A 27515-nucleotide genomic window follows, 5' to 3' on the forward strand; every position below is an offset into this window, starting at 1 on the left:
TCTTATATGAGACAAAATGGACTTTAAAGCAATAAAAGTTTAAAAAGACAGAGGAATCTTGTATACTGATAAAAGGACTAGTCCAACAGGAAAACATCACAATCCTAAATATATATGCACTCACCACTAGAGCTCCCAAATTTGCAAAACAATTACTACTAGGTCTAAGAAATGAGATAGATGGCAACTCAGTAATAGTGGGGGACTTCAATACTCTACTGACAGCAATAGACAGGTCATCAAGACAGAAAGTCAACAAAGAAACAATGGACTTGAACTGTACCCTACAACAAATGGACTTAACAGATATTTACAGAACATCCTGCCCAACAACTGCAGAATATACACTCTACTCATCAGCACATGGAACATTCTCCATGATAGACCATATGATAGACTACAAAACAAATCTCAATAAATTTGAGGAAATTGAAATTACATCAAGTACTCTCTCAGACCACAGTGGAATAGAATTGGAAATCAACTCCAAAGTAAACACTCAAAACAGTCCAAATACAAGGAAATTAAACAACCTCCCCCTGAATGATCATTGGGTCAACAATGAAATCAAGATGGAAATTTAAAAATTATTTGAACCAAATGATAATCATTATACAACCTGTCAAAACCTCTGAGATACATCAAAGGTGGTGCTAAGAGGAAAGAGCATAGAATTAAATGCCTACATCAAAAAATTGGTAAAAGCACAAATAGACAATCTAAGGTCACACCTCAAGAAACTAGAAATAAAAGAACAAATGAACCCAAACCCAGCAGATGAAAAGACATAACAAAAATCAGAGCAAAACTAAAGGAAATCGAAACCAAAAAATACAAAATACAAATGAAACAAAAAGCTGGTTCTTTGAAAAGATAAAAATTGATGGGGCACTAGTGAGATTAGCCAATGAAAAAGAGAAAAAATCCAAATGAACTCAATGAGAACTGAAACAGGAGATATTACAACTGATACCACAGAAATACAAAAGGTTATTCAAGGCTACTATGAACACCTTTATGCACACAAACTAGAAAACCTAGAGGAGATGGATAAATTCCTGGAAATATACAATCCTCCTAGATTAAACCAGGAAGAAATAGAAACTCTGAACTCTGAGCAAAAACAAAAAGATTGAAATGATAATTTTAAAATTGCCAACCAAAAAAGTTTAGGACCAGATTCACAGCTGAATTCTATCAGATATTCACAGAAGAATTGGTACCAATCCTATTGACAGTGTTTCAAAATGTAGAGAAGAGGGAATCCTCCTTAAATCATCCTACGAAGCCAACAGAACCCTAATATCAAAACCAGGAAAGGACATAACAACAACAAAAATATACACCAATATCCCTGACGAACATAGATGCAAAAATCTTCAACAAAATACTAGCTAACTAAATCCCACAGCATATTAAAAAGATAATCCACCATGATTAAGTTGGTTTCATACCAGGGATGCAGGGATGGTTTAACACCCACAAGTCAATAAATGTGATACACCACATAAACAGAATTAAAAAGAAAAATCACATGATCGTCTCAATAGATGCAGAAAAAGCATTTGACAAAATCCAGCATCACTTTATGATTAAAACCCTCAGCAAAGTCAGCATAGAAATGGCATACCTTAAAAAAAAAAAGCCATCTATGACAAACCCACAGCCAACATTATACTGAATGGGGAAAAGTTGAAAGCATTCCCCTAAGAACTGGGAAAAACAAGCATGCCCACTTTCACTTTTATTCAACATAGTACTGGAAGTCCTAGCCAGAGCAATCAGACAGAGAAAGAAATAAAATACATCCAATTGGTAAAGAAGAAGTCAAACTGTCACTGTTCTTTGATGACATAATCATATGCCTAGAAAAACGTAAAGACTCATCCAAACAGCTCCTAGAACTAATAAATGAATTCAGTAGTGTTTCAGAATGCAAAATTAATGCACAAAATCCGTAGCACTGCTATACACCAACAGTGACTAAGTTGAGATTCAAATCAAGAACTCAGTCCCTTTCACAATAGCTGCAAAAATAAATAAATAAATAAAATAAAATGAAATAAAATAAAATAAACAAAATACTTAGGAATATATATAATCAATGAGATGAAAGACCTCTAAAGGGAAAACTACAAAACACTGCTGAAAGAAATTATACATGACAAAAACAAATGCAATCACATCCCATACATGGATGAGTACAATCAATATTGTGAAAATGACCAAACTGCTAAAAGCAATCTACAAATCCATGCAATTCCCATCAAAATACCACCATCACTCTTCATAGAACTAGAAAAAAATTCTGAAGTTCATGTGGAACAAAAAAAGATCCAGTATAGCCAAAGCAAGACTAAGTAAAAATAACAAATCTGGATGCATCACATTACTTGACTTTAAGCTATGCTATAAAGCTATAGTCACCAAAACAGTACAGTACTGGTATAAAGAGGCACTTAGACCAATGGAGCAGAATAGAGAACCCAGTAAGAAAGTGAAATACTTACAGTCAACTGATCTTTGACAAAACAAACAAAAACATAAAGTGGGGAAAGGACACCCTATTCAACAAATGGTGGTGAGATAATTGGCAAGCCACATGTAGAAGAATGAAACTGGATCCTCGTTTCCCCCTTACATGAAAACAAAGTCAAAATGGATCAAAGGCTTAAATCTAAGACTGAAACCATAAAAATGCTAGAAGGTAACATCGGAAAACCCCTTCTAGACGTTGGCTTAGGCAAAGACTTCATAACCAAGAACCCAAAAGCAAAAGCAGCAAAAACAAGGATAAATAGATGGGATTTAATTAAACTGAAAAGTCTCTGCACAGCAGAAGAAATAACCAGCAGAGTAAACAGACAACCCACAGAGTGGGAGAAAATATTCGCAAAGTATGCATCTGACAAAAGTCTAATACCCAGAATCTACAGGGAACTCAAACAAATCAGCAAGAAAAACAATAAGTCCCATCAAAAAGTGGGCCAAGGGCATGAACATACAATTCTCAAAAGAGGATATACAAATGGCCAACAAACATGAAAAAATTCTCAACATCACTCATTATCAGGGAAATGCAAATCAAAACCACAATGCCATACCACCTTACTCTCGCAAGAGTGGCCATAATTAAAAAATCCAAAAAAATCAAAAAATAATAGAGAAGTTGGCATGGATGTGGTGAAAGGGGAACACTTTTACACTGCTAGTGGGAGTGTAAACAAGTACAACCACTATGGAAAACAGTGTAGAAATTCCTTAAAGAACTAAAAGTAGAACTAACATTTTATCCAGCAATCCCATTACTGGTTATCTACCCAGAGGAAAAGAAGTCATTATACCAAAAGATACTTGCACATGCATGATTTTAGCAACACAATTCACAATTGCAAAAATACACAACCATCCCAGATGCCCATTATGGATAAAGAAACTGTGGTACATGTATACCATAGGATACTACTCAGCCATAAAAAGGAAGGAAATAATGACATCCGCAGCAACCTGCATGAAACTGAAGACCATTATTCTAAGTGTAACTCAGGAATGGAAAACCAAACATTGTATGTTCTCACTCATAAGTGGGATCTAAGCTACGAAGACGCAAAAGTGTAAGAATGATACAATGGACTTTGGGGACATGGGGGGAAGAGCGGGAGGGGGATGAGGGATAAAAGACTACACACTGGGTGCAGTGTACACTGCTCGGGTGATGGGTGCATCAAAAATCTCAGAAATCGCCACTGAAGAACTTATCCATGGAACCAAACACCACCTGTTTCCCCAAAACCTTTTGAAATAAATACTTTTTAAAAAAATCAAGAGAAAAAGAGAAAGAGAATAAACTTCAAAATGTTCTCACCACAAAAAAGTGTTAAGTATTTGAGGTGAGGGATGTGCTAATTCGCTTGATTGAATTATTCCACATTGGATTAATTGTATCATTGTTTTGTACTCCATATAGACAGTTACACATTGTCCATTTACATTGCTTCCAAAAACACACGGGGTGTACACCCACCCTGTGATATTGTTCCTGTCATCTTTTTTTTTTTTTTGAGGCGTAGTCTCGCTCTGTCGCCCAAACTGGAGTGCGGTGGCCGGATCTCAGATCACTGCAAGCTCCGCCTTTCGGGTTCACGCCATTCTCCTGCCTCAGCCTCCTGAGTAGCTGGGACTATAGGCGCCGCCACCTCGCCCGGCTAGTTTTTTTGTATTTTTTAGTAGAGACGGGGTTTCACCGGGTTAGCCAGGATGGTCTCGATCTCCTGAGCTTGTGATCTGCCCGTCTTGGCCTCCCAAAGTGCTGGGATTACAGGCTTGAGCCACCGCACCTGGCCGTTCCTGTCATCTAAAGGAAGAGATGATGATACTACTCCCACTACCGGAGAAGGTACACACCCCCCTGTGATATTGTTCCTCATAACTTGGGGGAGAGCATGATATTACTTCCAGTATGACAGTGGCTTCACACCCAGTCTGTGATATTGCTCCTAATTTCCAGTGGGTAAAGTATGATGTTCCTGCCTAGAGAGTAGTGGGTGTACAGCCATCCTATGATATGTCTCCGAATATTCAGGGAAAAATAGAAAGACATTACCCCAAATCTCCGAAAAAGTGTACACCCATTGTGTGATATGGTTCCTAATATCGGGAGGTGCAGAGGATGGTAATCTTTCTCCCATCGCAGGCTGTGTACACATAACCTGTGAAATTGTTCCTAATATCGTGAACAAAAGAGACTGCTAATAACGAACACACATTTCAGGGGGGAATAATTATTAAGATCCACATCGTAAAGGGGAGTAATAGCGATCCTCTCTCTCCCTCTCACTGTTACAATCCACATCGCAGGGGGTGAGGAACCCCCCCACGATATGGGGAGTAATAGCATCCCCCTCTCTCCCCCTGGCCTTATATAAGGAGGCTGGCCTTATATAAGTGCCCCCCAATGCCATCGCAGGCTTTAATGTATTCAGTTAAAGTTTTTTCCTCATTTAGATCTGCCAATCCCTTAATAGGTCTAATTGCTGCCTGACATTCTGTATTAGCATTTTCATGAGCAAGCAGCTGAACGATCACTTTCTTGGCATGAGAATTGGAAATAGCCTTTTGAGCCGCATCCTGCAAACGGGCGATAGAATCAGGATAAGGCTCCCTTGGACCCTGTTGAAATGTGTGAAAAGAAGGATAAGCAGTAGCAGGGTCGTGAATTTTTTCCCAGGCTCTTAGGCATGTAGTTCTGAGCTGATCAACAGCCTTATCACCCATTACCATCTGTTGATTTAGAGTACCCCATGCCTGTCCGATTCCAAGCAATTGATCAGGTGTGATATTAACCGGACGTTGGGCTTGAGCATTTCTGCCTGATTTGTTGCTTCCTCCGTCCACCAGGTTTTCAATTGGAGAAATTCAGAGGGGGACAGGGTGGATCGGGCTAATGCCTCCCAATCCATACGTATTCAACGTTTGTTATAAGCTACACATTGTAACAAGGAATGAACTTAAGGGGAATTTGGCCCATATTGTCCAACTGCTTGCTTTAAGTCTTTTAATATTTTAAAAGGAAATGGCTCCCAGCATGCTTGAGTAAGTTCTCTGGCCTCCTCAGCTGGTGAAATAATTACCAGAAACTGCCAAGCATTCAAATTCCCCATTTCTTGTGCCTGGCGAATGGATGCCTGGATTGTCCCTGTGCCATCATTTGTATTTGGACCCGCTCGCAGCACTCCTCTACCATAATTAACAGGTGGGCAAGCCTAGATCATTCCCTCATCCTAACTGGCTGTTGGACAAGCCTGAAGCTTCCCTTCGCCATAGTTACTGGCGGGGCCTGCAACAATGGGAGCCGCAAGGCGCGGGTCTCAGGCTCCCCTTCCAAAAATTCCTAAGGCTGGCCTGGGGGTGGCCATTCCAGACCTTCCCCTAAAGGTGCAGTAGGTGGCACTGTTTCTTTTATAAGTTTTTGGAGATTAGCATAATACCTTCCCGTTTCTCGCCCTTTTTAAAACTAGACTGTCATGGTTCACTTTGCTGATAATTAGACTCCTGATTATTCAACTTTCCTATGTCATCCTGAAAATCCTCCTTCTCCTCCTCAGTGTGGAAGGGCTCCAGTGCTGTTATCGCGGCGCTCTTGTGCTCGTTTTAAGTCTGATCCGACCTTGTCCCAATCTTCTACATTCATGATTCCATATTCCGGGAACCAAGGAGAATACTTGTCTACCAGACGGAACAAAGATGTGAGATTTTGGGTATTGACAATTACCCCTCCGGGGCGCAGTAACTGCGGTACAAGGCTTAAGTAATTAGCGAACTTACTCTCAGCCCGACCCACATTTTCCCGAGGTTTCCCTGGAATTCCCCGAGCGCCCTCCTTACCCTAGAGCTTGAAGTGAAAACCCACTTTTCACTACTGGGAGTCCTTTGTCGGTCGTCCTCAGCTTTCCACGCTCTGGTGTTCCTTCACTAGATTATTTGTAAAGATTACGGGGAGCCCTGCGTTGGGCACCAGAGACCAGCCTGGGCAACCGAGGGAGACCCCCGTTTCTACCAAAAAAAAAAAAAAAATTAGCTAGGTGTGGTGTCGCTCGCCTGTAATCTCAGCTACTCCATGAGAAGTCGGACAAAACCTGCCACCAGAGACTGATTTTCTTCTAAAATGCTTTCCCAAAATATTTTTAAAACAAAAGGGGGAAATTGGAAAGGAAAATATTTTGGGTCCCCCAAATCACTAAGATAACGGGAAAAGTCAATCTGGGAACTGCTTAGGGCAAACCTGCCTCCCATTCTATTCAAAGTCATCCCCTGCTCCCTGAGAAGAATGAATATCTTATTGCCTCCTTTGGAAAGGCTCATCAGAAACTCAGAAGAATGCAACCCTTCCTCTCTCACCTACCCGTGACCTGGAAGCTCCCTCCTGGCTTTGAGTTGACCCACTTTTGCTTCAGGTTGTACCGGATCAAACCAGTGTTTATCTTACATATGTTGATTGATGTCTCCTGTCTCCCTAAAATGTGTAAAACTGTCAGATACAATCAGTTTCTCTTCCAAGGTTTGGCATGTTAACGTTCTTGTGTTTTGTTCTCGAACTCAACTTTCTTGTTCTCCATGCCTGCTTGCCCTTAGTTACTGTAAACAACCTTCCTCCCCGTCAGTTCTAATCAATAACTCCCATCTGTTCCCTTGGTTACCTGCGCTGCACCCATTTCTCCCTTCCAAACCACACGTCCCACCATTGTAACGACTCCCTTCCCCCTTCCTTATTTGGGAAAGTATTCACAAATAGCCAACGGGGTCAGTTTAGATCTTGAGGTCTGGCTCCAGCCCATGCCAGAGGTAGGGATTGCATTAGGAATAAAAACCCTGCTTTCCTTTGTTCCATGTGCTCTTGCGATTGTGATTGATGCGAGCAGCACGCTTCCGCAGAGGTAAATTGCGTTGCTGAGAAAACTTTTGCTTAAGTGCTGGTTTCACTTTGCGTCACCGAGCATTTATCTCCAACAAAACCAAGCTGTGCTCTGACCACCTTGGGCAACTGTCGTCAGGACATCCTGAGGCTGTGTCATGCACAAGCATCCTGAACCCTGGCAAAATAAACTTTCTAAATACTCTTATCCACAAATGCTCAAGGAGACTGATCTGAATAATCATAAAACTCCGAGGCTGCACTCCAGCCTGGGCGACAGAGCAAGACTCTGTTTCAGAAATAATAAAATAAAATAAAATAAAAATCAAATCTCCGGTCTTCCGCACAGCCGACTCTGCGTGAATTACTCCTTCTCTATTGCTATTCCCCCCGTCTTGAGAAATCGGCTCTGTCTAAGCAGCGGGCAAGGTGAATCCACTGGGCAGTTACAGAATTGCCACTATATTGCTTGCAATTTTATATCTTATTACGCAAAATAGCTATAATTTTGTATACAAGGTTAAATGCGAATGTGCTCCTTGCCTGGTCAGATCCCAGCGCAGGAAGGACGCACCCCCTACAAACCGCTAGGCCAAAACGGTCATTCTAGCCACATCCAGCCTCATGTGAGATCGCAATCTCCTGTCACTCAGGGCCTGAGGGGGCGGGTCCTGAAGCCCCATACAATCAGCGGCGCTGGGGTGGGGACCCTTCAATCAGGAGCGCCGCCGGAAAGGAGAGGGCGGCTTCCGGGATCTGGCTGGCGGGCGCTTTGTCTCGCCCTCGCCACCTTAGGCTCTTTCTGTTAGTCTTCGCTGCTACTTCTTGGCTCTGGGAGGCCCGGTGGCTCTGCAGCAGCCTCGGCCACCCTGTGACCTGCGGGTATTGGGACATCCCTAGCTGACGCCACGATACCCGGGAAGCCGAGGAACGGTGAGTGGACTGCGCCTGGCTTCCCGAAGTGGGGAAGAGGGCTGGTTGAAACCTGCTGGAAGCAGCCATCGGCTGCGGAACCTGCGGACCGAGTGGCGGCGGCGCAGCCGGGCCTCAGTCCCCTTCTGTGCAGGGCCGGGCGGCGCGAGCAGCGGGACCCCTGCGTCCTGTCTGTACTTGTGGGCGCCACTTCCGCCGGCCGGAGCCCTCTTGGGAACCCCGCGCCTCCCCAACCCAGGTAGTGCGGTGACCACCGGAGGGTGATCTGGGAGAGCCCCGACTCGGTGTGCGGGGTTCCAGCGTGGGAGGAGCTGTGGTTCATGGAGCTTCCAGTCCCACGTTTCACCCCCTAAAATTAAACTGAGGCTTTGTTGAAACGTTAAACGGGTGTTTCAGCAAACGGCGATTCATAAACGGGTACCGCAGTCATGGTTTGTGGTTTGGGGTCCACAGGAGGGGCGTAAATGAGAGGCTTTGATAAGGTGAATGAGGAAGCAAACCATACATATATGTATACACATATATATACACATATATACATATATATACACATATACACACATATGCATATATACATACATATACATATACACACACACACACATATATATGTATTTTTTTTCTTTTTTTCTTTTTGAGACGAAGTTTCGCCCTGTCGCCAGGTTGGAGTGCAATGGTGCAATCTCAGCTCACTGCAACCTCTGACTCCCGGGTTCAAGCAATTCTCCTGCCTCAGCCTCCCAAGTAGCTGGGCTTATAGACACCCACCACCATGTCCAGCTAATTTTTGTATGTTTAGTAGAGACAGGGTTTCCTCTTGTTGGCTAGGTTGGTTTCGAACTCCTGACCTTAATTGATTGCCCTCCTCGGCCTCCTAAAGCGCCGGGATTACAGGCGTGAGCCACCTTGGCCAAAATATTTTTCTGTTTCCAAACATTTTACATGAGAGGAAAGCGGAGAATAAGTCATCTGACACTCTACTGTAAAAAAAATCTTTGTGCCTCTCTTCTTTTCACCTTTCCTAAGTGTACATATTACCAAAATGTCTTTAGGTTGAGGTCCCCCCGTGAAAACTTTACAGGGTGTTGTGTCCTCAGCCACCCTCCTGTCTTTCCCTAGTCCTGGCATTTTAGAACTGTCTGAGGATGACCCAGGATACCCACAGTGGCCATGTCTATTGGAGGGTCTAGCGAGTATCAGCCCCGGGGTCATCTCATCCCCAAGGACAGCCTGAGGTAGGAGGTAGAGTCTCTCAGGGGAGCAGCTGGATGCTCTTGGCCTTAGAGGAATCTCCTGGTATAGTTTCATCTAAAATCATGACCCCTTAGGGTCATTAAAATTTTAGGACATATAAAATGAATGGACAATACAATGTAATGCCATGAAAGTTAGGTCATTAAAATTATTCCTCCAGCCGGAGTTTTCGTTCCTCGGAGACACATTGATGGTCTGCCAATGGGATGCTGATATTGAGAGGAAAAGGCAGAAATGGTTTCTGCTCTCTAGCTTGTCTCAGACTTGTGAAGAGAGAAAAACTGTCCCAAAGGACAAGGAAAACCCACCCCAGAGAGGATGTGCAAGAACCTCAATATTGAAATGCACTTAAGGTGCACAGAAGGACAAAGAGCAGTGCCAGTGCCTCCTAGGTGGTCACTGAGTACTTTACTGAACAGGATGGGTGTCCCGAGGGATAGAATGGCCTGCCGTGACACTTAGAAAGGTCTGTGTTGGAGTCTGCACTGCCTCTCCCTGAGTTTGTTACCTTGAAAAGGCTTGTCCGCTTATTTGAGTTTCAGGTTTTCACTGGCTGTAAGATACATTTTGTCATTACAGCTTGAAAGATAAAAATACTATTTCCAAAGAGGCAAGGTAAAATGATGTATTTCATTTGCTAAAAATTGGTATTTATTTCTTCCCCAGAGTGAGTGTAGTAAGTTTTAAAGTTCTGTTCTTTTTAAGGGTAATTTCAAATGGAATTGTAGGACTTAGCTTTGTAAATGCTACTGGTGAAATAAAAGTGTGATAGATAAATTGATGATTTATAAAGATTCACCAAAATGTCAGTTCCCCTCTTGCAGCTTGGTGAAGAATTTATGACAGTGGACACATGTGTATCCTCTTATCTGGGTGTCTGAGTGTTGTTGTTTTTTGTTTTTTGGAGACACTGTCTTGCTCTGTAGCCCGGCTGGAGTGCAATTGCGCCATCTCTGCTTACTGCAACCTCCGCCTCCCGAGTTCAAGTGATTCTCCTGTATCAGCCTCCCGAGTAACTGGGATTATAGGCGCCCACCACCACACCCAGCTAATTTTCTTATTTTTAGTAAACACAGGGTTTTAGGCCTGGCACGGTAGCTCATGCCTGTAATCCCAGCCCTTTGGGAGGCCAAGGTGGTCGAATCACGAGGTCAGGAGTTCCAGAGCAGGCTGGCCAACATGGTGAAACCCTGTCTCTACTAAAAATATGAAAAAATTAGCTGAGCGTGGTGGCAGGCACCTGTAATCCCAGCTACTCGGGAGGCTGAGGCAAGAGAATTGCTTGAACCCGGGAGGTGGAGGTTGCAGTGAGCCAAGATCTTGCCACTGCACCCCAGCCCAAGGGACAATGCAAGACTTCATCTCAAAAACAAATAAACAAACAAACAAACAACAAAAAGGCGGGATTTTTGCCATGTTGGCCAGGCTGGTCTCAACCTCCTGACCTCAGGTGATCCCTTGCCTCAGCCTCCCAAGGTGCTGGGATTACAGGCGTGAGCCACGGCGCCTGGCCCACTCTATTTTCTTTTTATCCCTAAATTTTAACATGTTTGAGTTTGTCTGTTCCTTTATCACTTTTTTCTTACATAAAAAAAATTCTGCCTAATCCTTCGTTAAAAAAAAATCTTCCTGTGACTTTTGAAAGTATTCTGGTTTTATCTTTCATATTTGAATATATAATAAGTTGATTATGGTTCATGGAATAGAGAAGAAGACAATGCATTTTCCCAAGTAGATGCCAGCCTGGTTTGCCTCATATTTTAAAGTGCATGTAATTTCTTTTTCTATTCTATAGTGCCGACTCTATCATTCCTCAACTTTCCATATAGATGCTGGGTCATTAAGACTTTTTTTTCCCTTGGTCTGCTTGCTCATCTCTCTGCTAACACTGTGATGTCCTGAATATTTTTGTTTGAAAATCTTAGAAGTATGTTAGACAAGCCATCACTCTTTTTTTAGATGACTAAAAATGATGAGACATTGGTCATTTTTACTACATATGAAAGAGTACCTTTTCTTGCCTAAAACCACCTGATTTGGGAATTTATGTGGTTTCATAGGAATAGCATCTGGAAGTGGTGACATTAATGTCATTTTAAAAAGCATGTGTCCTATTTCCTCTTATTCCTTTCTGCCTTGATACTGTGCAATAGAAATTTGAAAAATTGTTGTATTAGTATTGTTAAATATCAATTATTGGTTTTATTTGCTATTCAATTAAATTTAATAAGCCTATTCTCTCTTGGTGTAATCACGTGGAATGGATTCACTTCCACAGTTAACAAGTGACAGCACATGTAAAATATTGTGTACCAGGGAAATTCATTGAACACTTAGTGTTCAGACTGTGTTTTTGTGTCTGGTTCCCTAAGCACCACTGCAGTGACACAAAATAATAGACTTTCAGCAGAAGAAGTTTTGGAAAATATACTGCATAAGCCATTTAGATGCAGTGAGTCATTCTTATTACTTAGGTTGGTGGAATCCCTTTCAAAATGTAAGTTCCTAATACAAACAAAGATTGAACTTTGTGAGCAGGCATTTTTAAGAATAAGTAGTCTCAGGACTGATAATATTAACTCACTTATGCACATCAGGTAGGACTTTAGTATGTCAGATACTAGAAATGTAAGAAGTGAAGTTAAAAGGTAACTCCTAGTAGCATATCGTAATCTTACTCCCTGGATTCTCTAATGAGATGGTTGTTTCTGCTTTGCTGTTGCCTTTTTGAATAGTTCAATTCTAGCATTAGTACTGCTGTGTGGGAGGGAGTATGTGTGAACAGAGTAAGGGTTGTGACAATCAAGTCATAGAATAAATGCTTGGAAATTTTAGAATCATGTAAACAGCTTATGAATTGAGTATACGTTCTCAGTGCTCTCAGTCTCACTCATCCTTCTATCCACATGTGTGGAATGTTCTAGGACTCCGTGGCTTTTGAGGATGTGACTGTGAACTTTACCCAGCAGGAATGGGCTTTGCTCAGAAGAATCTCTGCAGAGAAGTGATGCAGGAAACCTGCAGGAACCTGGCTTCTGTAGGTAAGAATGACAACACATTTCACTTAATTACAGAAGTATTTCCCTATCATCAGTGCTATTTGTGATTTGGAATGGGGCAAGGGAATGATTTGCTGAATAAATCAGGCATGGGCACTGTGTACAATTAACATGAAATCTAGTAATGTTTCTATAGTTTGAAATAATTCATGATAATTTTGTGCATCTGCATTTTAGGAAAAAACGGAAGATCAGAATATGGAAGATCACTTCAAAAATTTGGGAAAGATACAAGATAATTTGCACCGAGAAGAGGAAATAAAGTCCTCTGAAGGAGTCTTAGCATGTCATGAATTAAAAACAAGCAATCAAAGCAAATAAGAGTCACCTGAAATTCATTTCCTTTTAGAAAAATTTCACCCAAAATGTAACTTACATCAGTGTAGCAGTCAGTGTTTGGAAAACAGTTTGCTTGAAAATAGCACTACACAATTGTGTATATGAATGTTACTATTTTGGTCATAGCCATGCAGGTGGTAGCTGTGTTTTCAGTAGTAACCCATTTACTTTCAAATAATTCAGTCATGGCACAAAAACAAAAACAAAACAAAACAAAATGCATTTTCCCTGGTATTGGTAGCAGTGTAAGTCGAAGACCTATGAATGAGTAGAAAGTTATTAAACCAACCAATAATAATGTGCTTGTCATTTTTTTTACAGAAATCATATGGTACAGAGACTGCGTGAAAGCAAAGAAGGTAGTCAGTATGGACAAGTTGTCAGCCACATTCCAAATCTTGATCTGAATGAGAACATTTCTACTGGATTAAAACAATGTGAATGCAGTATTTGTGGAAAAGTCTTTGTACATCATTCCCTCCTTAATAAGCACATCCTAGTTCACTCAGAATACAAACCATATGGAAAGAAGCAATATAAATGTGAACAGTGTGGGAAACTCTTCGTTTCTGTTCCAGGTGTTAGAAAACACATGATAATGCACAGTGGAAATCCAGCTTATAAATGTACGATATGTGGGAAAGCTTTTCATTTTCTCAATTCAGTTGAAAGACATCAGAGAACTCACACAGGATAAAAACCCGATAAATGTAAACAATGTGGTAAAGCGCTCACTGTTTCCAGTTCTTGTCTAATACATGGATGAACTCACGCTGGAGAGAAGCCCTACGAATGTAAGGAATGTGGGAAAACACTCAGATTTTCTTGTTCTTTTAAGATGTTTGAAAGGACTCACACTGGAGAAAGATGTACCAAATGTGATAAAGCCTTCAGCTGTTCCACTTCCCTTCATGACCATGGAAGCATTCATACTGGAGAGAGACCCTAAGAATGTAAACAATGTGGCAAAGCCTTTAGTGGTTTGAGTTCCCTTTGTAACCATAGAAGTACTCATACTGGAGAGAAAGCCTATGAAGGTAAACAATGTGACCAAGCCTTCAGTCGCCTCAGTTCCCTTCACCTCCACGAAAGAATTCATACTGGAGAAAAACCCTATGAATGTAAGAGATGCGGTAAAGCCTACACTCGTTCCAGTTACCTTACGTGCCACTAAAGAAGTCATGCTATAGAGGTTGGGTGTAGTCACTCAGCCTATAATCCCAGCACTTTGGGAGGTCAAGGTGTGTGTATTGCTTGAGCCCAGGAGTTCATAACCAGCCTGGATTAAAACAATGTGAAACAACCTGGGCATCGTGGTGAAACCCTGTCTCTACAAAAAATAATATAATGCCAGGCCCGGTGGCTCACGCCAGCTACTCGGGAGGCTGAGGCAGGAGAATGGTGTGAACCCGGGAGGCGGAGCTTGCAGTGAGCCGAGATCGCACCACTGCTTGGGCGACAGAGGCAGACTCTGTCTCAAAACAAAAACAAAGAAAATAATTAGCTGGGCATGGTGGCACATTTCAGTTGTCTTAGTTCTTTTTCAAGGACATAAAAGGCCACGGGGGGTTGGGGGAAGCCCTGTGCATGCGGATCATGAGGTCAGGAGATCGAGACCATCCTGGCCAACATGGGAAACCTCGTCTCTACTAAAAATACAAAAATAGCTGGGTGTGGTAGCATATGCTTGTAATCCCAGCTACTCAGGAGGCTGAGGCAGGAGAATCACTTGAACCCAGGAGGCGGAGATTGCAGGGAGCCGAGATTGTGCCACTGCACTCCAGCCTGGCGACAGAGTGAGACTCCATCTCAAAAATAAATAAATAAAGACCCTTGAATGTAAGAAATGTGGTAAAACATTTACTCTTTCCCATTCCCTCATAAACATGAAAGAGCTCACACTGCAGAGAAACCTTAAGAATGTAGGAAATGTGGTCAAGCCTTCAGATTTTCCTGAAGATTTGGGAGGGCTCAGAGTGGAGAAAAGCCTTTTGAATTTAAATTTGTAGTAAGGCCTTCGGTTGTATTAGTTCCATTTGAAGACATCAGCTCATTCCTGAGAAAAACCCTATGAATGTCCAGAATGTTTGAGTGTTTCATTTCTCTCATACTCACTCAAGGACATATGAAAATGCACACTGTAGCTCCCTGGACCTTGTACATACAAGTTCGTACACAGGATTAAAACTCCAACAGTTTAGAAACTGCAAGAATATTTTCAGTTTTAAATTTACTTGAAAAGCCGTGTGAAAACTCCCACTGGAAAGAAGTTCTGTAAGTGAAGCTTTTCTAATTTGGAAAGCCCGATGCAAATTAATTATTGTGCAGTGCTTGAAAAAAATCTATGAAATGTTACACAAGTTACAAGTATATTGTTTTTATCAGTGGCCCATTCTTAAAGAGCCTTGAGTATGCATTTCACCTTGTTTTGCAGGGAAACCTTGAGGTGAGAGTTCTGTAAATGTTCTTTAGGCAGTAGTACTTGAATTTCATAGATAATGATATTTTCTTAAGTCTGTTGGTAGAATTTTTGTCTATTTGATAATGTGCTGGATTCATGGTTGAATTTTGATGTTTTTCTAATATGTAGGTAAGTTTAGTTTTTTTATTTCATTATTATTTCTTTTTGAGATGGAGTCTCACTATGTTGCCCAGGCTGGAGTGCAGTGGTGTGATCTCGGCTCACTGCAACCTCCGCCCCCTGGGTTTAAGCGATTCTCCTGCCTCAGCCTTCCGAGTAGCTGGGACTACAGGTGCCCGCCACTACGTCCAGCTAATTCTTTGTATTTTTAGTAGAGACAGGGTTTCACCATGTTGGCTAGGCTGGTCTTGAACTCCTGACCTCATGATTTGCCCGCCTCGGCCTCCCAAAGTGCTGGGATTACAGGCATGGCCACTGCGCCCGGCCAGGTAAGTTTCATTTGTATGTATTGTCCTGTGATTAATGGACCAGTGGATAATGATTGTGAATTCTTGGGATTGTCTTACTAGCCTCATTTGGCAAATTTTGATTATCCCTTGTCCATTATACACATCCCACCTATTTTTATTAAATGAAAAACTACTCTTGATGTAAAGATATTTATTTTTTGCTAATAATGAGTTGGTATTAATTCCTAAGTACATACAGTTTACCCGGGAGATGGAGCTTGCAGTGCGCCGAGATCACACCACTGCACTCCAGCAAGGGTGACAGAGCGAGATTCTGTGTCAAAAAAAAAAAAAAGAAAAAAAGGAATATCCTCACTTTTTTAATGCTATACCACTCTCTGCGCTCAAGTTAATCCCTGTTTGGGCCTGTGGGAGCTTACACCATCCTCCTCTATGTAATTAATAACTGATGTCTGGCTTATCTGTTTAGTAATAGATGTTATGTGTTTAACGGTGCCAGTAAACGTAGGGTGCGAATTCCTTCCTCACCAGTGGGGTGCATGAGACGCTATTGAAACAATTGGCAACACAAATGGAATGGACCAGCCCTCATGCAGGACACCTGCTCAACTTGACCTACCTGCTGTCGGCTGATGGTTCCATAACACATCAGCAGTCACCTGAGTCAGAACCGTGAGCTGACGATGGGCCTTCCCTTTTTTCTGCACAGTGTTTTGTGGTCTTCAGGTGTTGTCATCTTCTCCCACACTAAAATGCTCTCATCTCCTAGACATGGATGTTTAACTGCACCCCAGCATGACCTCTGGCCTGTGCTTCGCAGGCAGTTTTGAGGCCCTGGCTTATGAATGCACAAAAGCACAGCACATAAGCCAACACTTAAGTCCTACTTAGCAAGAATCAGGCTGTATCTCTGTAGTCCCTGCATCTGCTCTGGTCACCATCTCTGTGTGCTTAGGGCAGCCATGTGAACATTATTAATTATTTTACACTCCAAGACAACAGTTATTGTGTAAGCAGAGTAGTGGCCTTGTTGTCTCTGTGCTTGTTGTTGCTGCTTCCCTTTGCCGCTGTCCATACACCCTTCTGATGAGGTGTACATCTATGGTGCCTCATGGTTCAGGCACTGCTGAGTAAAGAAAATGGGAAGAAATAGTTTGATATTAGCCCCTACCGAAGCATATGAAGAAGCGTCTCAGCTGCTTTCATTGAAAAATTCCTGGCCAGTGTGTGGGCTTTTCTTATCACTGCTGCTTATCAGCATGTCAAAAGTCTCATCTTCGGATGGCAAGTCTTCCCGGCCTTAGACATAATGGCCTTACTGCATGTGGAGCTAACCCCAGGAAGATGGAGTGGCACTCTCTGGAGGATTAGGTGGTCTCCTCCAATGTGGGTTGATGGGCTTCTGAACTCTTTACTGTAACCATGCGGAGAGTCTACACTGCCAGTGATCATGTGCCACAACTCTATAGATACAGAAATTCAAAATATTCAAAATATTCTGAAATAGTTTCCATTGAAAGGAAAGAGAAAAGTGGTCTGGTGCCACGCTCTGGTTAAGAGAACTAGTAGATGGCTCACAAGAACACTCTGTCGCTACTGTCTGTGCCTCTGTCATAGCAAATATCCTGATCCTTCAGTTTTAAGGGTGCAGGGCCATTTTCCTCCCTTTCTTACTGGTAGTTCTCAAGATAACTATGATACGCTGGGAAGGCAATATCCTGATAGTCAGGTGACATTGGTCAGAACAGCCCAGGCTCTGTTATAGTCCCTGCTAGAAACAGAATGGCCTTTAACACTTGTGTCCAGCAAACCACATCCTGGGAGAAAACTCAATGTGGGCTTCTTTCTGGGGTCCCTCAGTTGTAGTGCAAGTGAAGCATTTACAGTCAAAACTCCATCCATCTGCTCTGGGTAGCTTTCCTGATCTTGCGGTAGCGGTTCATATTGAATCCCAGACTTCTGTTGTCTTTTGTTTGCTGTTTGTAAGTAATAAATTCACTTCATGGAATTTATGTATGAATGTATTTGGCCTCATTGTACTCAGAAAAGTTGGTAACCATTGCACAGTGAACCCGCCTCATAATTGGTGAAAACACCTATGGCCCCCTTGTGCCACAGCAAGGAGGTTCATTCAGCCAAACATAAACTTCGTGTTCAGAAAACCCTGTAGCACAATTATTACCATGTGGGAGGCCTTTAACAATGGTGATGCTGATTTGAAAAACTCTGAAGGAAGAAATTTACCCAAATGGGTTGGGTACACGGGAGTTCCTCCTAACTTAAAGCAACCGTTACCCCCCTCTGCCTAAAAAGAGTGAAGAGGCCAGGCACGGTGGACAGGCCTGTAATCCGAGCACTCTGGGAGGCCGAGGTGGGCAGATCACAAGGTCAGGGGTTCAAGACCAGCCTGACTAACATGGGGAAGCCCCATCTCTACTAAAAATACAAAAATTAGCCAGGCATGGTGGCAGGCACCTGTAATCCCAGCTACTTGGGAGGCTGAGGCAGGAGAATTTCTTGAACCTGGGAGACGGAGGTTACAGTGAGTTGAGACAATGCCACTGCACACCAGCCTGGGTGACAGGGCAAGACTCCGTCTCAGGGGGAAAAAAAAAAGTGGATAAGAACTGAAACAGGTTTAAAATGTCAACTAATTGGAAATGCAAGTTTACAAAAATAATATTTAAAATAAAAGGTTAAGTGAGTGCTCATTGAAATTTATGCCTCCACAAAATAGGTTGTGAGTTAACTTCCACATTTATTGAAAGCCACCAAAGTTGGGAAGCCTCCGTGTCTGAAATTCACATGTGGCTCAAATAAGAATCATCCCTCGGGATACCCCAAAGTTTAAATATGGTATCCCCTGTGATATTATGAGGAATGACTGTACATAAATCAGGTTGTCTTCCTTTAACTCTGAAAATCATATTATCTTGCCTAAATTCTCCATAACGCATCGCTCCGCAGTATCCTATAGTGGACATAGCTTTTCTGACCAATGAGCACTAGAATTAAGTGTGTGCGACTCACCTATGTTCTTATCAAAATGGAAATCCCTGAATCCCACCAGTTAGAATAACATGACAGAATGTCAGATTTATGGAATATATGTTTTCTGTAAGGTTATTAGGTATTGATTCCATTTTATTAATAGATATCAATATATATAGATTATCTATTTCTCCTGTGTTTTAGTCTTAATAGATTGTGTCTTTTAATTCATCCAGTTGGTCTAAGTTACCAAGTTTGTGTGTTATGGAGATTGTAATATTCTTTATGATTTTATCATCCATGGGCTCTCTAATATAAAGGCTTCTTTTAATTCTTAAATTATTAGGTTGGTGCAAAAGTAATTGTGGTTTTGGACCATGAATTTTAAATTTGTATAACTAGGCTGCAACACATCTTTATTAATCAAAATAGAACCCATTACAATGGGCTGGGCACAGTGGCTCACGCCCATAATCCCAGCACTTTGGGAGGCTGAGGCAGGCGGATCAGGGGGTCAGGAGTTTGAGAGCAGCCTGACCAACATGGTGAAATCCCGTCTCTACTAAAAAGACAAAAAGTAGCCAGGAGTGGTGGCATGTGCCTGTAATCCCAGCTACTCAAGAGGCTGAGGCAGGAGAATCTCTTGAACCCAGGAGGCAGAGGTTGCGGTGAGCCGAGATTGCACCTTTGCACTCTGGCCTGGGTGACAGAGTGAGACTCTGTAAAAAAAAAAAAAAAAAGAAAAAGAAAAGAAACCATTACAAAGAATACATTTTTGCCAATGAGAAATAAACTTGTTTATTCTGTGCTTTCAAGGTTGGATGAACTCTTGAAAAGCATTTTCTGCATCCTGCTGGTTGTGTACTTGTTTTCCCTGCAAAAAGTTGTCAAGATGCTTAAAGAAGTGGTAGTTGGTTGGCAAGAGGTCAGATGAATATGGCAGATGAGGCAAAACTTCACAGCCTAGTTTATTCAACTTTTGAAGCCCTGGTTGTATGACATGTGGTCAGGCGTCGTGGAGATCTGGGCCCTTCCTGTTGACCAGTGCCGGCTCCAGGTGCTGCAGTTTTCCATGCATCTCTTCGATTAGCTTGGCATACATCTCAGATGTAATAATTTCACCAGGATTCAAAAACTGTAGTGGATCAGAAGACCGGCAGCTGACTACCAAACAGTGACCATGACCTTTTATTGGTGCAAGTTTGATGTTGGGAAGTGGTTTGGAGCTTCTTCTCAGTCCAGCCACTGAATTGGCTGTTGTATGAAATCCACTTTTAGTGGCATGTCACAATCTGATTAAGAAATGGTTGATTGTTGTTTCATAGAATAAGAGAAGATGACACCTCAAAAGGATGTTTTTTAAAATATTTGGTCAACTCATGAGGCACCCACTTATCAAGATTTTTCAACTTTCCAATTGGCTTCAAATGCCGGATGACCATAGAATGGTCGACATTCAGTTCTTCGCCAACTTCTCGTGTAGCTGTGAGAGGATGGAATTCAGTGGATGTTCTCAATTGGTCGTTATCAACTTTCGATGGCTGCCCACTTCGCTCCTCATCTTCAAGGCTCTCGCCTCCTTTACAAAACTTCTTGAACCACTGCGATGTACATTAATTAGCAGTTCCTGGGCCAAATGCGTTGATGTTGTGAGTTGTCTTCCCTGCTTTAGGACCCATTTTGAACTCGAATAAGAAATTCGCTTGAATTTGCTTTTGGTCTGACGTCATTTTCATAGTCTAAAATAAATAAGTAATAAGTCATTAGCAAAAAAAAAAAAAAAAAAGGCAAGAAATGCCCATTAGAATGATGAATAACATTACCACATTTATTTAAGAGGGTATTCCAGTATCAAACAGCAAATTCCAAGAATGCAAAACTGCCATTACTTTTGTACTCATCTTAGAGTGATTTGTATGAGTTCTTTTTTTCTTTGTTAGCCTGGCTTGATAGTTACCAATTTTGTTGATCTTTATGAAGAAATAGCTATTGTTCTATTGAGTTCTTCTGTTGATTTTATGTGTTCAGTGTCATTGACTTGTCATCTCGTTTTTATTTCTTTTGAGTGAATTTGGCTTATATTGTTCTTTTTTCTTTTTCTTTTTTTTTTTGAGACTTAGTCTCGCTCTGTTGCCCAAGTGACCTCGCTCTGTCGCACGAGGTCAGGAGATCGAGACCATCCTGGCTAACACGGTGAAACCACGTCCCTGCTAAAAATACAAAAATTAGCCGGGTGTGGTGGCAGGCGCCTGTAGTCCCAGCTACTCAGGAGGCTGAGGCAGGAGAATAGCTTGAACCCAGGAGGTGGAAATTGCAGTGAGTCGAGATTGTGCCACTGCACTCCATCATGGGTGACAGAGCAAGACTCCGTCTCAAGAAAAAAAAAAAAAATTAGCTGGGCATGGTGGTGCATGCCTGTAATCTCAGCTATTCGGGAGGCTGAGGCAGGAGAATTGCTTGAACCAGGACCCCAGAGGCAGAGGTTACAGTGAGCCGAGATCATGCCACTACACTCCAGCGTGGGCTACAGAGCGAGACTCTGTCTCAAAAAAATTAACTAACTAACTAAATAAATAATATATGTGTGTATATATATTAAAATGTACACACACATACACACACACATATATATTTGAAGTATTTTCTAATGAGAGCAGGTGTTCCAGAAGACCTCATTTAAATACAGAATCTGAATGGAGGCCCGTGTCACACCTTCCATTTTTTCATCTTTGCAGCTGGGCTTTTCTCCACTTCTCTGCTGGACTCTGCTGTTTCTCACAAGGTGTTCAGAGAGTCTGCCCTGAATCCAGCAACCAGGAGATGAGAAGCAGAGTGACACCAGCAGGAGAATATAAAGATGCGGTGACAGTTGTCCTCCTCCTGCAGAGTCCAGAGCAGTGCACTCCTACCGCTGGTGCCCTAGCTAAGACTGGGGGCCAACAGGCCCGATGATAGTCCAGGAGTGCTGCAGTCAGGGTCCCAACAATGGGCACCCAGCCAGTGCCCTTGCACTCTGCATGACCGTGGCCATTGTCACCTCAGAGCCCCTGAGTACAGATCAATGCATCTTACCAGAGCTGCATGTGAGGAAGGACCACGTGAGTCCCAGGAAACAGCTGAGGCCCTGCGGGGGTAGGTGGTCAGGACCGAGACCTGATGCCTCTGTGGAGAATCGTCTGTGGGTGTGAGTGGCACTGTGGAGCCAGTGCCCGGGTTCTGCTGCTCCCCCTCCTCAAAGATCAGGGCCCAAGCAGGGGCTGGCGTGTGTGTGACACCTGGAACTGCAGGGCCACCACACATGTGTGAGGCCATCATGGGGACCTGAACATGGTATCATCTGCAGACCCCACCCATCCATTAGCCCCAATTCCTGGCCAGCTTCTGCCAAGGTGAGAGGGTGGAATTTGGAAGGTGGGTGTAAGCTGAAGCCTGTCCCCCGGTGGCTAACATACAGTGGTGACACTCCCTGTGTGGGGGAAAGAGAGAGAGATCAGAATGTTATTGTGTGTATGGAGAAAGACGAAGACATAAGAAAGTCCATTTTGATCTGTACTAAGAAAAATTCTTCTGCGTTGAGATACTGCCAATCTGTAACCCTAGACCCAACCCTGTGCTCACAGAAGCATGTGCTGTATTGACTCAAGGTTTAATGGATTTAGGGCTGTGCAGGATGTGCCTTAGTAAAAATGTGCTTGCACCTCCTTTGCTCCAGGCTGCCAGCTGCCTGTCCAGGGTCTGAATGTCCTACTGTGACCTGTTTCCTCAGCTGGCCCAGAGGACAGATAGGGAAGGCTTGTTTTGAGGATTGGGCAGGGTAATCCCAGTCAGCCCTCATTAACTTACCTATCCTCCAGGTCTTTTTGATTTCTTTTTTCTCTTCTTTGTTATGAAACTCTGGAGAATTGTCCTCCAGCCTGTCTTCAGCTGGGGAGGTGGAAAGGCTGGACCTTGCCCTTGACTTCAGGACCCCTTCTGGGTGCCCCCTCCTCCTAGGGTTTTAAAAGCATATACTTAGCAACATACCCTGTACCTGAGAGAGCTGCAGAGAACCTCCTGCGTGTCCAAACCAGCATACTTTGTTCCCTGACCGCAGGCCCTCATCACACCCCAAAGCCCAAATACTTTCAGGTGGCCAGCTTCAGACAAGAGTCTGAACTGAATGCTTGTTTTCTGGGGTCTACACAGGCCCGTATGATAGGGCTACCTCCATCCTCCATTCTACCCCTGTGCCTCCCCCAATCCATTAGGGGCCTCAACTCCAGTGATCCCTAACGGGGAGCAAGGTTCCCCAGGCAAGGAATGCAGCCCTCCCCAGGATGCTGGCCTGGCCATGTCACAATGGACATCAGTCCTGGAGCAAGAAGTCCAAGGCAGGGAGTTTCGCCCCTCATTTCACCAGGTGTGGTGACATTTCTGGGTTCCTAGCCTTCAAGATGGGATTTCTTCACTGTGCCACAGTGGGGGAAACCGAGGAACAGGGCCGGTGAGCAGTAAAGAAAGAAAACCTCTGTGACTAGGAAACGTGTCACTTGCCCAGCACAGCCGCTCCAGGATAGCACCCTTTGGGATATACCGCTGAGCTGTTCCTGGCACATGGCATGGCACTGGTGTGGAGGTCAGCAGCTTGTGAGGTTGGGGTGGGGGTGCTGGCAGGAGCAGGTAATTTTGGACCCACCATGGGGAGGAAGCGGACATTGACCCTTTCCCCACACCTTGAGCACAGCAGTAATTTTCTTCTCTGATGTGTGTGGGCACCAATGCCTATGTGGGTGTGGGTGCGTCCTCCCCTTTTGTTGAAGAACCTTCCTGCAGCCGTTGGGGTGGATATGGGCACCACGTGTGCCTGGCAGCAGGGTGGTGCCTGCGGAGGCTTGGCTACTCCATGTCTCACTGCCACCTCCCCCGGGAAAGCAGACCCTGTGCCCTTAGTGCCCCTCATACCCAGTCCCTCACATTCTTCACTTGGCATCCCCCTGCCTGATTCTCCCAACTCAGCCCCTGCCAGGTTTCTCCAGGCCCTGTGGGCCCTGGGATGGGATCAAAGGAGGCAGCAACTGTGCTGCCTGCCTCTGCCTGAAGTCAGGGATCCCTGGCCGCTACTGGCATCCGGTGGGCAGGGTAGGTGGGAAGATCAGGGGTCAGCTTTTCCACTCCCCAGCCTGCACTGGCTAAGTCACCAGGTGTAACTGGCCTGGAGGCTGATCTGTGTCCTCCACAGTCCCTTGATGAATTCTATTGAAACCAATCCTTGTGTGAATGACAAGACCTCTTGTTGCCACCCAGATCAAACCAGAATCGAAAGACCGTTGCACTTGGGCCCAGAGCCTGGGGCTGAGAATGCCATGACCACCCCGTTCTCTTCCTTCTGGGGTCCCCAGGAAGCTCCCAGGACTGAATGACCCCCACAAAACACAGTGGCCAGGATAGGAGGGCTGGAGGTCAATGCCTCCCCACCCCTACCACCACAACCAAGAGGCCCCCATGGAGGTTTGCCCTGAACTGTGGGTCCCTGTGGGATGCAGGCTCCCACGGATACTTCAGGGGATGAGCATGGGTCCTCCTGGCTGACAGGAGTCTGGTGGGCACTGGGTGTGTGGGGCCTGTGTAGGTGAGTTGGACAGCAATGGGCCTAGCCAGGGAGCCAGGGACTGGTGTGGCCAACGTGGAAAGCAATATGTTGCCAGAACCATAACTACAGGGCAACCAGCCCAGCTGGTAGGGAGAAGGAGGCCTGCCTAGCAGGACCATCCACCCCTGTCCTGGCCCCAAGCACAGACTGCCTGCCTGTACTGGACATTGCCTGGTCCAGGAGGCCTGGGGATGATGGTCAGGTGTTGTGTCCCTGGGTTCCAGGCCTTGGTGGTCCCTTGGGAGCTGAGCACCCTCTGAGCAGGAGGTGGGCCCGCGGTCCACTGTTTGCATCGGCCCCTGGGGGTGTGTCCCCACCCCAGCTTCTCAGCGTGCACAAGGACGTGGCCAGGGCTCCTCACCTGCTCCGTGGCTCCAGCTCTGATCAGCTCACTGGGTGACTGACAGCTTCCTCCCCAAAGCTTCGGTCCTCATCTGTGAGAATGTAGTGTCCCAGGCCCCCTGCAGGCAGGAACCCACCCCCCAGCTCCTCTGGTGGGCCCACTTGGGCTTTCTTACCTACTGGTTTGTGAGAACCAGTTGGCCAAACTTGGTGTCCTATTTTTATTTTGGTAGTGTGTGTTTTCTGTAACTACTGCCGTGTAGATCTTCTATATGAGTTTTAGGTAGAGAATCTTGCCCACCCAGAGGTCCCCCACCCCAGAGAGCCTCCACTTCGGCCCTCCCCGTCTGGTCCTGCCTATGCTCCGCTTGGTGTGACTGTTGAGTGTGATCGATCCACACAGCTGCTTGACCCTGCGTCTCCTTCCTTCTTGTTGCTGAGGCCAGTTCTGTTCTCTCTTCCTCCACCTGAACTGCACTTGAAGCCAAGACGAAGGATGAGAAATGGTTGCTAAGAAGGACCCTCCTGCAGCGAATCTGCTGTGAGGAGACTGCGCTGGCCCAGCCTGTCATTTCCTTCTCTAACCTCATTCCAGAGGTCGGCCAGGGGCAGTCTGTCCCTGCCTGCTCTTGTGGCCCGTGAATCAAGAATGGATTTTACATTTCCAATGGTTGAACAAATAAACAAATAACACTTCATGATACTGAGAAGCTTCCATGTCCATAAGTAAAGTTTGATGGGGCTGCAGTCATGCCCATGTCTTCACAGGCCACCTGCAGAAGGCTGCTGTGGTGCAGCCATGGCAGAGTTGCGTCCTTGAGACAAAGATCAGTTGGCAAAGCTGAAAATACTGATTCCTGGCTCTTTAGGGAAACAGTTTCCAGTCCCTGGTTTAAGGGCTGTGTGGCAGGACCCCAGGATCTTGGTCAGCTTGTTCTTCACTCAGGGCCTGCTGTGGCCTTCGCTAGTATGTCTGCAAAGTCTGCGTGCTATGGTGCCTCTCATGGGGGCGTTGAGCTCTGTCGTGCTAGATTTCAGGGTGTCTGCCTCATGGTCACCTGTCTCACCAACAGAGACCCTGTGGCCAGATTCAAACTAGCAGGAACAGTTGGTCTTTGGCAGCAGGGATACCTTCGAGCTGAGCTGCCACCCACCCTGAGGTGGTCCCATGACACCCACTGTCTGGGTTAAAGTTGGGGCAGGGCTGGTGTCCTGAACTGGCCTGCGATGTGGATCGTAATAGCCTGGGGGGAGAGAGGGTTGCTATTACTCCCCATATGGCGGGAGGTGCCTCACCCCCCTGCGATGTGGATCGTAAGAGCCAATTACTCCCCTCTGCAATGTGTGTCCATTATTAGCAGTCTCTTTTGTTCAGGATATTAGGAACAATTTCACAGGTTGTGTGTAAACAGCCTGTGATCAGAGAAGGAATACCACCCTCTGCACCTCCGGATATTAGGAACTATATCACACAATGGGTGTATACTTTTTCAGAGATTTGGGGTAATGTTGTCCTGTGTTTCCCTGAATATTCGGAGACATATCACAGGGTGACTGTACAGCCACTACTCTCTCGGCAGGAACATCATACTTTACCTACTGGAAATGAGGAGCAATATCACAGACTGGGTGTCAAGCCACTGTCATATTGGAAGTAATATCACGCTCTCCCCCACAAGTTATGAGGAACAATATCACAGGGGGTGTGTACCTTCTCCGGTAGTGGGAGTAGTATCATCATCTCTTCCTTTAGATGACAGGAACAATATCACAGGGTGGGTGTATACCCTGTGTGTTTTTGGAAGCAATGTCATTCTCTCTTCTTTTAGGTTTTAGGATTCATATCACAGGCAGGGTGTACACCCCTTGTTATATTGGATGGAATCTCATCCTCTTTCAACCTGTATCTTTAGAACAATATCCCATGGGGGCTGTCCATCCCTTCAATATTGGTAGTAACACCATCTTTTCCTTTCCTGGATATAAGAAACAATATCACAGGAGGGCTGTACACTCCTTGCAATGTTGGTAGTAATATCACCACTCTCCTGTGGTTATTAAGGACAAAATCCCAGGGTGGCTGTACGGTTCCTACTTTATTGGGAGTAATATCATCCATTCACCCCCTGGATATCAGGAACCACATCACTGAAGAGGTGTCCACCCCCTTCGATACTGTCAGCCATGTCATCTTCTTCCCGCCTGGATATTAGGAACGATACCCCGGGGTTGAGGGCGGTGTACACCCACTGCGATCTCGAAAGTAAAATCAGCCTCTTTCCCCCTGGATATTAGGAACTCTATCACAGGTGTGTGTGCACCTTCTCGGATATTGGGAGTACTATGAGCCTCCACCCCGCTGCATATTAGGAACAATATACGGGGGGCAGGGTGGTTACAGCCCCTGTGATATTGAGAGCAATAGTCTTCTCTTTCCCCTGTACATTAGAGTCTACATCACAGGGGTCTGTACACCTTCTGTGATATTAGGATTAATGTTGTCCTCTCCCCTACTGAATGTCACAAACAGTATCACAGAAGGGTGTACACCCCCTGCGATATGGCCAGTAATATCATCGTCTCTACCTTTGGATACTAGGAACAACATCACAGAGGGTGTGTACACTCCCCTGCGATATAGGGCATAATGTTATCCTCTCTTCCC

General features: G+C 44.5%; 2 long non-coding RNA genes across 4 annotated transcripts; one reads left to right on the forward strand and one right to left on the reverse strand.

Moving 5' to 3' along the window:
• Nucleotides 1–4384: 4384 nt before the first annotated feature.
• On the reverse strand, nucleotides 4385–8087 carry LOC117090123. Of its 2 annotated transcripts, none has more exons than XR_004439909.1 (4): nucleotides 7986–8087; nucleotides 6902–7012; nucleotides 6417–6552; nucleotides 4385–6225 (listed from the first exon to the last, which is right to left on the reverse strand). It is a non-coding gene; the product is annotated as an uncharacterized LOC117090123 (long non-coding RNA). The 2 variants fall into 2 exon arrangements; XR_004439910.1 differs by lacking the exon at nucleotides 7986–8087 and adding an exon at nucleotides 7197–7412 and having other exon boundaries at nucleotides 6902–7027.
• Nucleotides 8088–8147: 60 nt separating this feature from the next.
• LOC117090119 lies at nucleotides 8148–22263 on the forward strand. Of its 2 annotated transcripts, none has more exons than XR_004439908.1 (4): nucleotides 8148–8344; nucleotides 12523–12639; nucleotides 13318–14117; nucleotides 21615–22263. It is a non-coding gene; the product is annotated as an uncharacterized LOC117090119 (long non-coding RNA). The 2 variants fall into 2 exon arrangements; XR_004439907.1 differs by lacking the exon at nucleotides 21615–22263 and adding an exon at nucleotides 19696–20880.
• The last annotated feature ends 5252 nt before the right edge of the window (nucleotides 22264–27515 follow it).

The sequence above is a fragment of the Trachypithecus francoisi genome, unplaced genomic scaffold (genome assembly GCF_009764315.1).
Source record: "Trachypithecus francoisi isolate TF-2019V2 unplaced genomic scaffold, Tfra_2.0 Contig00956, whole genome shotgun sequence".
NCBI lineage: Eukaryota > Metazoa > Chordata > Mammalia > Primates > Cercopithecidae > Trachypithecus > Trachypithecus francoisi.